Consider the following 10873-nt stretch of genomic DNA (forward strand, 5'->3'; position numbering starts at 1 on the left):
AGAGCTGTGACATCATGCTTGGCAGCTCCCCAAGGCACCAGATCCAATTACCTGAGTCACCAGCAAAGGGAAATTGCCAAGAGGCTGTCACTGAATTCAGCTCTGGTGAATGCAAGAGCAGAAAAAGCCAAGTGAAATGGCTGACAGCAGACAGGGGGAGGGAGGGGGGAGGGAAGGGAGCAGCAGCAGTTTCTCATCAGAGACATGGAAGGAGAAATGGATAAGGAAAGGATGAAAAAAAATCCAGGGAGAAGGAGCTAAGAAAGAGTCATAGGATAAACTCTGTAAGGGGAATTTCCAAGTGTTCCCTCTGTTCTACATAAGGGATGATTTGAGCCACTAGATTGACACAGGTCAAATGCTCTTGGAGGAGTTTTTTGGTATGTAATTTAAAAATTAATCTTCGCTGTCAATGGAACTGATGCCCTGTTCTTTTGTGATCCCATCTGGAACGTCCTTTTTCAATTTGCTGCATTTTCCAGCTTTCTGCTAAAGCTGTTTTCAAGGACTGAGAAACGGACTTCATTGGTGCTTGCTGTTCCCTGCCCTGGGTTATGTTCCCTTTGAAGCTGCAATATCTTCCTTGCCTGGAGGAGTTTACAAGGAGTACAAGGTTCCTCTGAATCTGGCACGTGGTGCCTTGTTTTCATAACGAATCCTCTGGAGGCTTCTGTTAATTACTTCACCAGAATTCTTATATATAGCATCAAAATGAAATTCCCCTAACACAGAGAAGAAATATAGACCTCTGTTGCCTAAGGAGCCGGCACTGAAGTGGGGACTTTAACATGCACAAAAGTATACCAATGGATATCAAAGCCCTGGCATAAATAGGTTCCCTACTCAGATCACATTTGCAAATTGGGAGGTGCTCACAGGGAGAATTCCACCTGCATGCAGCATAACCAGCTACAGCCAGGGAAGCAGGTTTTATGTGCCGGGCACAGGCAGTGCAGGCACACAGCATTAGTCAGGAACAGCAGCACACATAGACGTACATGGTAAGATGAAGAAGGAAAGTCCATAAACCACAGAAATACGCACTGCTCACAAGTGCAGCTTGAAGTACTGTGCACACACAAAAGCTATTAAGATGTAGATGCAGCCTCATTAATCTGGGCTGTTTTACAAACCCTATTCCCTAGCTTTCGTAGGGGATTTAGGTGATAAATGAGGCCATTTTGAAATCTGGCAAAATGCCGCCTTCCTCAGAGCATACTACAGAATAAAATTCTTATATAATGTGTAAAGCATGAGGGGGAGGGGGCATCTCCAGGAAGGAGCACATGTCTGGGTGTGTGTTTGCATGTAAACTATTAGCTTTATCTCCACTGCAGTGCATTTGTGCAAGTATTCTGTGTGTCTGTGTTGTGTGTGGGGGTATGGATGTACAGCTGAGGCTCTGTGAACTGATTTGCACATTGGATAGGAAGAGACCTCTGAGTGTGGATCTCATATATGCTCCCATCCCCAGGTTGGAAAACTTGCCATGGCTGACCTTCAGGGTCTACTACAAAGGTTATGGGTTAAGCAGGAATAAGGGCCTTAATTTATCATGGGTAGGTTGGGGAGTTGTCTAGCAATAAAGATATCTTGTCAGCATCATGACCTTTGCTTTGTGTTTGTGAACTTTTGCTAGTGGTTCCCTAGGGACTTAGGAGAAATGCAGGATATGAACAGAGATATATGGGTATGTGTATGGTGTGACTATCGTGTTCATTAATTGTGGAACCATGTGTGAAAAATATTTACATACATCTTTTCCTTTCCCCTCCTGCATTAATATCAGAGTTGACAGACACTCTGTAATTTATCAATTAGTCTTTATTGAGATTACCTCTGGCAGTGCAGACCTTCAAACAGCTTTGAATGGGTGCTGCTGATGGAATCTTCTGTAAATGAATGATGTTTCATCTCCTGTTGACTCATTGCCTACAGCTCCCTAGTTTGTACAGTAGCCCATGTAATCTCTACATCTTTACAACACCCCACTTGGGTAGGAGACTGCACATACACAAGTAGCCTGTGTTCCGACTGGGCACCAGTACAGGCTCACTGGTCAGCTGGCTGCTAACAGTGTGCTGCAGTTAGATTTTGCCCCCCTCCCAGGACTCTATGGAGACACTAATTTGGGTTGCAGTACTTGATCCAGCCATTCATTTTCTTGAAACTTATTGCATGAGGTTTTTCCTGGGATTTAATTGCCTGAGGGTTCTGTGAATTGGACTGCAACTAATCACAGTGTTAAAAGGGTAACAAGGAGAGAGGTGTGTAGGCAGCACACTCACATAGGCTTTCTTTCCTTGAAAGGTAGTCTAAAGAAAAATATTTACTTCTTTCACCAAACAGAATTTACTTATCTTAAGACTGAAGTTAGGCAAGATTCAGACCTGTAACATTAGCAGTCATTGAGTTTGGCATCTCCCTGCAGGTGAAAAAAAAAAAAAAAAAAAAGCTTTATCTTGTTGGAAAGCTATTTTCAAGAAATTATAGTGGGGGAAAGAGTTTATTTGATTTATTCTTTAAGATTAGTTCCCCCCAGTTTCAGCTAATAATTTCCATGTCTGAAATAACTGACCTATATAATAGCATAGTCTGTCTTTTAGGAGGTTTCTCTGGGCATACTCTTCTAACTGGATTTGTGGAGTGTATTTGCAGAACACAGAGGCACACCCAAGTTAGCTCTCCTTGGGTTAACTCAGGTTAACCCACTGCTGTTGGAGAAATGTGATTAGCTGCCTCAACAAACACCCCATTCCCAGGAATTCCTGCTGCTTCTGCTGCAACCCATCCCTCTGCGTGTCCCTTTTTCTCCTCTTCATGTGTGCTAGGTTAAAATTAGTCCTCTTGCATTTCTCCTGGGCAGAAAGGTGTTTGCCTTCAGCTGCAGGTCCCGTTCTGCAGCTGCCAGGGCAGAAGGTCCATGCGGGGTGAGTGTGTTGAACACAAGGGGTATGTGGGGGCAGCCCCCAGCCAGGCACAGCACATCTTCCATGCGTGGAGAGGCTGCACAGGGCCTCTTGTCTGTGCCTGCGTGGAGCAATGGCTCCGGGCACACGCTTTCCATCTGTGCCTGCCTGCAGTGAGTGCACAGACACGTACCTTCCACCTACCTGTGGGTGAAGTGGCTGTTTGCTGGGGACCACCTGGCATCACGTGTATTGTCAGAGCTGTGGTGGCATCAGGAGGTTGGTCCTTTTTACAAATATCCTTGTTCCTCTCTTTTTCCTCATGCAGAATTTTTTGATGGAAAAGAGGAACATCCCCAAAGGTAGTTCAAGTGCACAGATCTGTGATTTATGTGCTGCTTTCACGACGGGCTTAATCCCTGGGTGTATCAACACTCCAGTCCCAGAAGGGACTGTGGTACAGTACAGAGACCCTACAGCTCCACTAACATCCTGGCTTGGGTGCTGGGAGCAGTCTGGCTGCAGTGGCACTGAGCTTGATTGACAAAGATTTGCTGTGTTTGCTTTGTCATGTAGAGTTTGGTTTTGTTTTGAATCAGACTGTTAATCACAAATCTCTTCATTTGAATTCAGTGTTCCTTTTGTAATGGCATCTGGATACTGAATAGGTGCTTGAGGTGCTGCTACTGCAACAATAATGCCAATAATAATAATAACTGCAACTGGAGGATCACAAGTGCAGCATAAAGTACTTGCTTCTAGCCTTCAGGTGGATCAATACTCTGACCTTCAAAGTCAAGGCATATTTATCTACTGAAGGTATTTTTCATATTTATTTGGAATTTTAATGTGGTTTTATACTTTCCCTCTGCTAGTTCAGCAATTTGTTTGTGGTACCAGGGTATCTGTGTAGCTCAGCAAGTAGAAGTATCCAAAATATCCTCTGGAAAATGTTTCAGAAAACGTCACGCTTTTTAAAATGGCTGCTCTGTAGCACACATGTGCAGTGCTCCTTCTAAGAGAAGGATAAATGGTGATAGGTGGTTAGAGATTTGTCTGCAGTGACCTGAATGATTCATTGACAACAAGGGTGTGTGAGCAAGTGCAAAGAAAGCTTGCAGCTTGGCCTGCCTGTGAGTGTGCTATCGACCAAGGAGCACTGCACTGTCTCCCTGTGCCCAAATCTCATTTACAAAAGCCCCAGAGTGTGGCTGTTCGAGCCTCCTTTATCCTCCCTGGCCCAGATGTCAGTCATGCTGGTAGGTGTCACATAAGCAGGATCCTGTATGGGATGTATTTTGAGCAGCTGGACTAAGCTTCAGCTGGTCATGACTGTATGTCATGATCTGTGTCCCATGGGTGCCTGATCTGCAGAGGATGCTGGTCTGTCACCTCTGTCTGCTACTTCAGCTCAAGCAGCTTCAGAGACTCACTCTTTATATTTTGGAGACAGGCACTGTAGTCCTGAGGGGGAGACAAAATGACTGTTGTGGGTGCTGGCATATATTCCTTTTTATACGTGGCATTTTAAGCATAGATAATATATGGTGCAATGCAACCTGTATGTGCCTAAATGGAGCCTGCTTTCAAGCTTCAGTGGTCACAGCAGCCTGCACTCAGCCTTTTCTTATAACAGTGCTGGTCCCTGGCTCTGTCCAGAGTGGAGCACATTCCACTGAGGAGTGAGATTTCACAGCTGAACCCCCCTGAGTTGGCCCTATTCTCCAGCCTTCTGTTGTTGCACAATAAGGGATGGGGTGTCTAACCAAAGCTACAGCTCTCATGTTGCTGGCAGGGAGTGGAAATGGCAGCAGCATGATTTCTAATGAAAGTGCCCCATGACCTGTTCTGTCCAAAGCAGAATGCCATCCCCCAGGGGCCTCCTGCCATCCAGATCTCTGGGCTAGCAGGGAAGCTTTTTGTGGTAGGCTTGTGACCCCCAAAGTAGATGGATTTTCCATATTGCATACACAGCCCGCTTTCTCCTTTTAGAGTATGCAAAAGATGTGCCAGGAGCCGGGTCTGCAGCGTTCCCAGGAAGACAGCATACATGGCTGCATGTGTGGCAGTGGGGTGGAGGGCAACAGGGTGGGAATGGAGCAGAGGGTAGAGAAGAACAGCCTTTCTACCATGCAAAATCTGTCCTTCTTCCTCCTCCCCTGTCTTCCCCTCTTCCCTTATTTTTTTGTATCTCCACATCTGTGCAGAATTTCAGGCACTTGAGGCTCCCAGGAGATAGCATCATTTTTGTGTTAAGGATGCTTATTGAATTTGACAAATGATGATTTATGACAGGGCAACCCGCATGGGGCGCAGTGAGGAGTCTCAGTGCCTCGTCACAGACCAGGATTCTGTTTCATTCCCATCTCAGCTCCTCTTTTGCCTCTCATTGGAGCTTAGAGCAGATCAGACTCGACAGATGCTGGGAATATATTGCTTAGCTGAGAGAATGAGTTCAAGAGAGAGCATGACACAAACAAAGAGAGCAGAGTGAGAAACTGATCTTCCCATGTCTCTCCCTTTAACCCATGACCACACCTCCAAGACCTTGTAGGATGCTCAATAAGTAAATTAACTTTTAACTGCTGTGGTAGCCTGGAGTTTGATTCCAACTTCACTGAATATTCTGCATGTCATGATAGTCTAAATTCGGTTTGCAGGCTGCATTTGCTATCTTCTGGGCTAGCTGAAGGCTGGATCCTCTGGATGCAGCTCACTCAGATCTGCAGCAGATTTTTCTACTGTCTCTTCTGGCCATTCCAGTTCCACTGTGCACCTTTGACTTCCACCATCCTCTCTGTTCTGGTCGTGGAGCCCACACACAGCTCTACCTCTGCACTTCAGTCTTTGCTCTAGATGCAGAGAAAGTTGAGCCAGACCAGGTCTGGCAGGACTCAGAAACAGAGGCTTTGTGCTGCACTGTGTGACTGTGGCCTTGCTGATTCCAGATCTGGTTCAGATCTCTGAGCAGCTTTGCTACTTCTGCAAATGTAGATCCCAACCTGATAAACCTAGCCCAGGTAGAACCAGTTGGGTTGTTTCAGGACCCTCTTGCTGGGGCTGTGAGGGCTGGGAACCATGGTGCAAAGACACGTGAGAGAATCCACACAAATCCTGCTGGATTTATCAGGGCTGGCTTACTACCAGCCTGACCAGAGCTGGGCTCCCTTAAAGCCAAGCAGGTGTCTTTCCACCATGCTCTGAGCATAGTGAGACTCACTTAGTTCAAGCACTATGGAGATGCAGAAAGGCAGCTCATGTCTGGCACTGTGCCCAAGATAATAAACCCTCCCAAATCCAGAGTGCTGGGAGGCACAATGTGGAGACACTTGAGCAGTCCTGTTGGGAAGCAGCCCAGGTCCAGCAGGGTTGATGCTGAGCCAGAGCTAATAATCCCTGCTGGACCTAGGCTGAGCTTGTGCAGAATGACTGGGTGTCCCTGCATTGCATTTCCAGCACATCCTGTGGGCCCCACATTACAGGGTCTTTCCGCTGTCTGAGGTATATCCCAGCCCCCTTATCTTGGTCATGGAAACATGACAGTAATGTCTCAGGGACAGACGACACATGCACCAATCCCCTCAGTGACAGCAGTCTGTGAGAGGTAGTTGGGTTGGAAGGTCTGGAGGGAGGCACTCCTCTGCTGGCAGCATGGTGAGGGGGAGGCTGGGCAGCACATGGCTGTTCCAGATGGAAGCCATTAACCAGGAATGTCTGTGATGTGGTCTGGAGCAGTGTAAACAAGGGCCATGAATTATCCCTGCACCTTGTAAGCAGGGCTGGAAAAGATCCCCTGTCATCCTCTCCTTCCCTCCCTCTTCTATCTCCCTATTTCCTTTTACCTCCTCTCCCTTAATTCCCCATATTGCTGTAGACATTTCTTTATTTCCATGTGTGGCTAAGTAAAGCTGTGCTTTCTTCAGTCCTTCTGCTTTTAACCCATGCTATTATTCCTGAGAGAAGGGAAAAGGCTAGAGCTGGAGAGGGGCCAAGGTCTCATGAACCACCTCTGAGCTAAATCAGCCCTTGGATGAGTGAACACAGCTCACTGGCATGCTGGGCACATTCACTGCTTCAGACACTCCTGCCAGCAGCAATACCCTCCCAGTCACCCTGCCAGAGACTCTGACTGGTCCCTCAGCCTCCATTGTTATTGAGTGGGCTGACTCCTAAGAAAGGGGAACACCATCAGCTTGCTCAAGCTCAAAACCAATGCAATATTCTGTCACAGAGCCTAAAACACAGTTTACAACAGCACTAGTGAAGTATCCTTTCTTCCTCAGGCTCCAGAGTAGTGTCTTTCAGGTCATCTAAATACAGAGATCCGCAGAAAGCATCGAGGAGAGAGTAGCTGGGCAGAAATATCCTTTATCTGACAGGTTCTGGTGGACTGGCTAAACTGACCATACTGGCTGCTCCTCCCTATTAACAGCTGCTTCTCCAGACAGCAGAATCAAATCAGGTTTTTGTTTATACATTTCAGCAATCCCAACTAGAAGCTCTAGAAACTCTAAATGTTAAGATCTCTTTACTTTCTATTGAAACATAGCTATTTCTGGCAAGAAAGAAGGAAGTTATTTAACAGAGCATAGCAATGCAATGCAACATTTGAAGTAGCAGGCTGCTGCATCCAACCATCTATGATATGTAAAATTTAGGAAGCGAAATTAAATTGGTCAAATTGAAATACCAATTCACACACGGTTCTCCAATAGAGCCATGTATTATTTTAGGTCCAGAAAAGGAATTTCAGTTTTGAAAACCAGATGAATCTTCTGGTTATATCATGTGCCCAAGATAGCACCGTTTTGTGCGGTCACTCCTTACCACCTGCTGAACTCTCCATGCCCCATCCTGTAGGATATATTTCACTTGGACTCATCTAAAAAGGTATCATCCACTCAGACACCTCTGCATCTCAGCCCTGATGGGAACACTTTCCTAAGTTAGATTGCTTCAGAGCAAACATCCTGAGTGTCTGCATTTCCAGCTCTGCAGGGGCAAATTATTGATTTGTTCCATTTTAGCTACCCAAATGCAGAGTATCTCCATGGGGGAATGATCTCCAATGCTTCTGGACAAAGGCATTATAAGCCCTACCAGTCCCTGCTGCTAGGGTGGATGTCATCTCTCCAGGAAAAAGGATGGGACATGGTGGGCCCCCTGCAGCAACACATGTCCCAGGAAGCTACTCAGCTTGGTGGCAAAATGGTTTTTGACGGAATCTAATATGGATGGCAGTACCTCAGAAAGCAGATGTCAGGAGCAATAAGCCCTGGCCAGCTAGACTGCTGCATGATTTAGACAGCAGCCTAATGTCTATTCCTTACCACCTCCAGGAGGGTGTCTCTGCTAATAGGGCTTCTTCCTATCAGCAGCCGTTCTCAGTTTCTTGAACAGTAATAAAGCAAAACTGGTTTGGGAAGAAAAATGTAGATGAGAGCAGGCAGAAGTCCAGACCTTTTCCAGTGTTCTTGTGAGCACATCCAGCAGGTCACATCTACTTCTCTGTCATGGGACAACCCAGAACTCAATTCTTCTAGCAATCCCACTGCTTAATCTTTATTAGTGAGGTTACTCTATACTTTGTGGATCCTTGTCCTACTGCCCACTTCAGAGCCAAACAGAGTAATGTTGTTATAATTCAAGTAATTTTTGTGTGTTCAGTTAGGATGTACCATTTTACACCAGAAATGAAAGCGGCCCATTTATAAGATCTGGGCTGTAAAACAGTCTGGATAATCTCTGATCACTAGCAGTATCTGCCTGGGAAAAGAGTGGTAATCAGATATGATAAATATAGCATACACAAGAGGTAGAAGTTTCATATTTTTGAGATTACATCCCTGACATTCCTTTCCCTGTAGAACGCAATGTACTCCTGGCCAGATGGATTATCTGCTATTCTCACTGACCTCTGAGATATTATCACCTGGACACTGTTAAGACTGGCCTCCATAACAGGTATTCCCAGTTGATCAGTTTTGGTCATGTTTTCAGAGATTTTAAGGACAGAACAGATCATCTCTGGTTTTTTTTTTTTTTTTTTTTTTTTTTTTTTTGCATAATGCAAGCCCTGATTTTAATTCAGCTGGGGAACACACTATTCATTTTCACTTTCAAACATAATAAGGGTAAAGTATGTCTTTGCACAGTCCTTGTATTTAGAGCTGGAGAAATCCTAATTGGTCTCATTTCATGTGTCTCCTGGGGACCAGCAGAGGATCATTTCCTTTACTGAGTGCAGATATAAGTTCTAAGTGATTCAAAAGATAGAGTTTTTACTCCTTTCCTGGAAAAACAAAATCTCCATCTGCAAAAAGATCTTGCTTATTTTCTCCACTGTTCCTAGTATTATCTCTATAAACACAATCATTCAAATCTCTGGGCTTGTTTTCCTCTCAAAAGAGGCTACCAGCTTTCTCTGTGTACTGCCTCTCAGGGATTTGTACAACATTTCCTTGACTCCAAATTCACTTTAACATCACTTTGACTTTTTTTCAGTTGCAAAATCCATGGATCCTTGGATCCGCCACTTTCTCATTTTCTTGGCCACCTTGGGGAAGTCCTGCCTATCATCCAAGCTTGAACCCTCTGCTCCAGAACATGCTCAGCAGTGAGTAGCTTGCTAAAGTACCAGGTCTTGGGTGTCTCTACAGCCGGGAAGCTGCTGCCGCCCACTGCGTACATCAGTGCCAGAGATACTGTCTCCATGGCAACGGAGAGCTTTTTGTTTTTCTGATGAACAGTTTCAAAGAATAGAAAAAGCACATCTGGAGTTGCCATATCAGCTGCTCCCTGCCCCCCTGCCTGCCAGAGTCAACAAGAGACAATACCTCAGTTTTAGCAGATCTGGGCTGAACATCCCAGGAGACAGAATGCAAGCAAGTGAGGTGTACAAGAGAGAGGAATGTAGTGGAGTGTATTATTGATTTAATGATGGCTTTGGGTTGGTTACCTTGCTGTTTTCATGTTAGGGGCTTTGCGTGGGAGTAGCTCAACCACACCAGCCTGCTGTGTACTTCCTACCTGTTATGTGTTGCTGAACATTTGAGCAGGACTAATTTTTATATTCCTCATTTATAAAGGCAGAGTTTCCAAGTTTCTAAGCCCTTTGTTCAACTGTACTTTTCTTACGGGATGGAAAATTATTATGTAATTTTTTGGGGTCAGTGCTTCAAAAAGGTTCTTTAGAATTGTCATTATTTTCACTTTCTATGTCTAGTTCTAGGAGCAAGTATTTTGCTGCTGTTGTCTGCTGTGCAAGAAAGCCTTTTTTTTACAAAGAGTAGCCATTTCTTAATGGCTTCTGGGTTATCAAACAGGAAAGCCATTACTGCCATGGGACCATACACAGCCCACTATATGTGGTTTCTTTAACTTCTTCGACTCCTTATGGATCATCCTTCAGATAATTTTTTGCTCTGTTCTCAGAAAGGAGATCAGGTGATCCTGTTCCTTCCCTGCCTCACACCAGCCTCTCTTGAATACAGTAGTTCTAGCAGACAATTTAACAAAGAGGTGATGCTGGCTGGCTGTGTCCAGCACAGGAAGAGGCAGAGGAATTGGGCTCCCTGCCATCAACCTCTAACTTCAGCAGGCGGGATGTGGGAAAAAGCAAAACCCAACCCCAGCCAAATAAAGCTGGCCTGCAAAAGACCTTCATTCTTGAAGAATTTTTGAATTAAATACTGGCTACAGCCAGCCAGATTCCACTGAAAATGACTATGTCAACTGGTTTTGAATAACAGTCTTTCATGTATGTGCTTTTTATGTTGCTTCCCATTGTCTGTTGATTTCTCCATAGACACCGAGAAATTAAATCTTTTGCACAACACATTTTTGTTCCTTCTTACTTTGCAAACAATGGTTTTTGAGTCTGAGTAGGAACAAGATGGCTGTGTATGCATTGCTCGTCTTCCACTCCCTGAATGGCCATTGGGAGGAGGTGACAGCTACCTCTG

The 10873-nt window shown here is 45.1% G+C and overlaps 1 long non-coding RNA gene across 4 annotated transcripts in view; it reads left to right on the forward strand.

The window, feature by feature from the left end:
- LOC137475460 (uncharacterized) overlaps positions 1–9467 on the forward strand; it is a 67210-nt gene extending 57743 nt beyond the window's left edge. For 2 of the 4 annotated variants that reach the window (XR_010999901.1, XR_010999902.1), the window contains 2 exons: positions 8777–8873; positions 9414–9467. This is a non-coding gene — a long non-coding RNA (uncharacterized lncRNA). The remainder of the gene's footprint in view (positions 1–8776; positions 8874–9413) is intronic. The other 2 variants (XR_010999904.1, XR_010999905.1) reach the window with 2 other exon arrangements.
- The last annotated feature ends 1406 nt before the right edge of the window (positions 9468–10873 follow it).

This window comes from Anomalospiza imberbis, chromosome 6 (assembly GCF_031753505.1).
Source record: "Anomalospiza imberbis isolate Cuckoo-Finch-1a 21T00152 chromosome 6, ASM3175350v1, whole genome shotgun sequence".
NCBI classification, from domain to species: Eukaryota; Metazoa; Chordata; class Aves; order Passeriformes; family Viduidae; genus Anomalospiza; species Anomalospiza imberbis.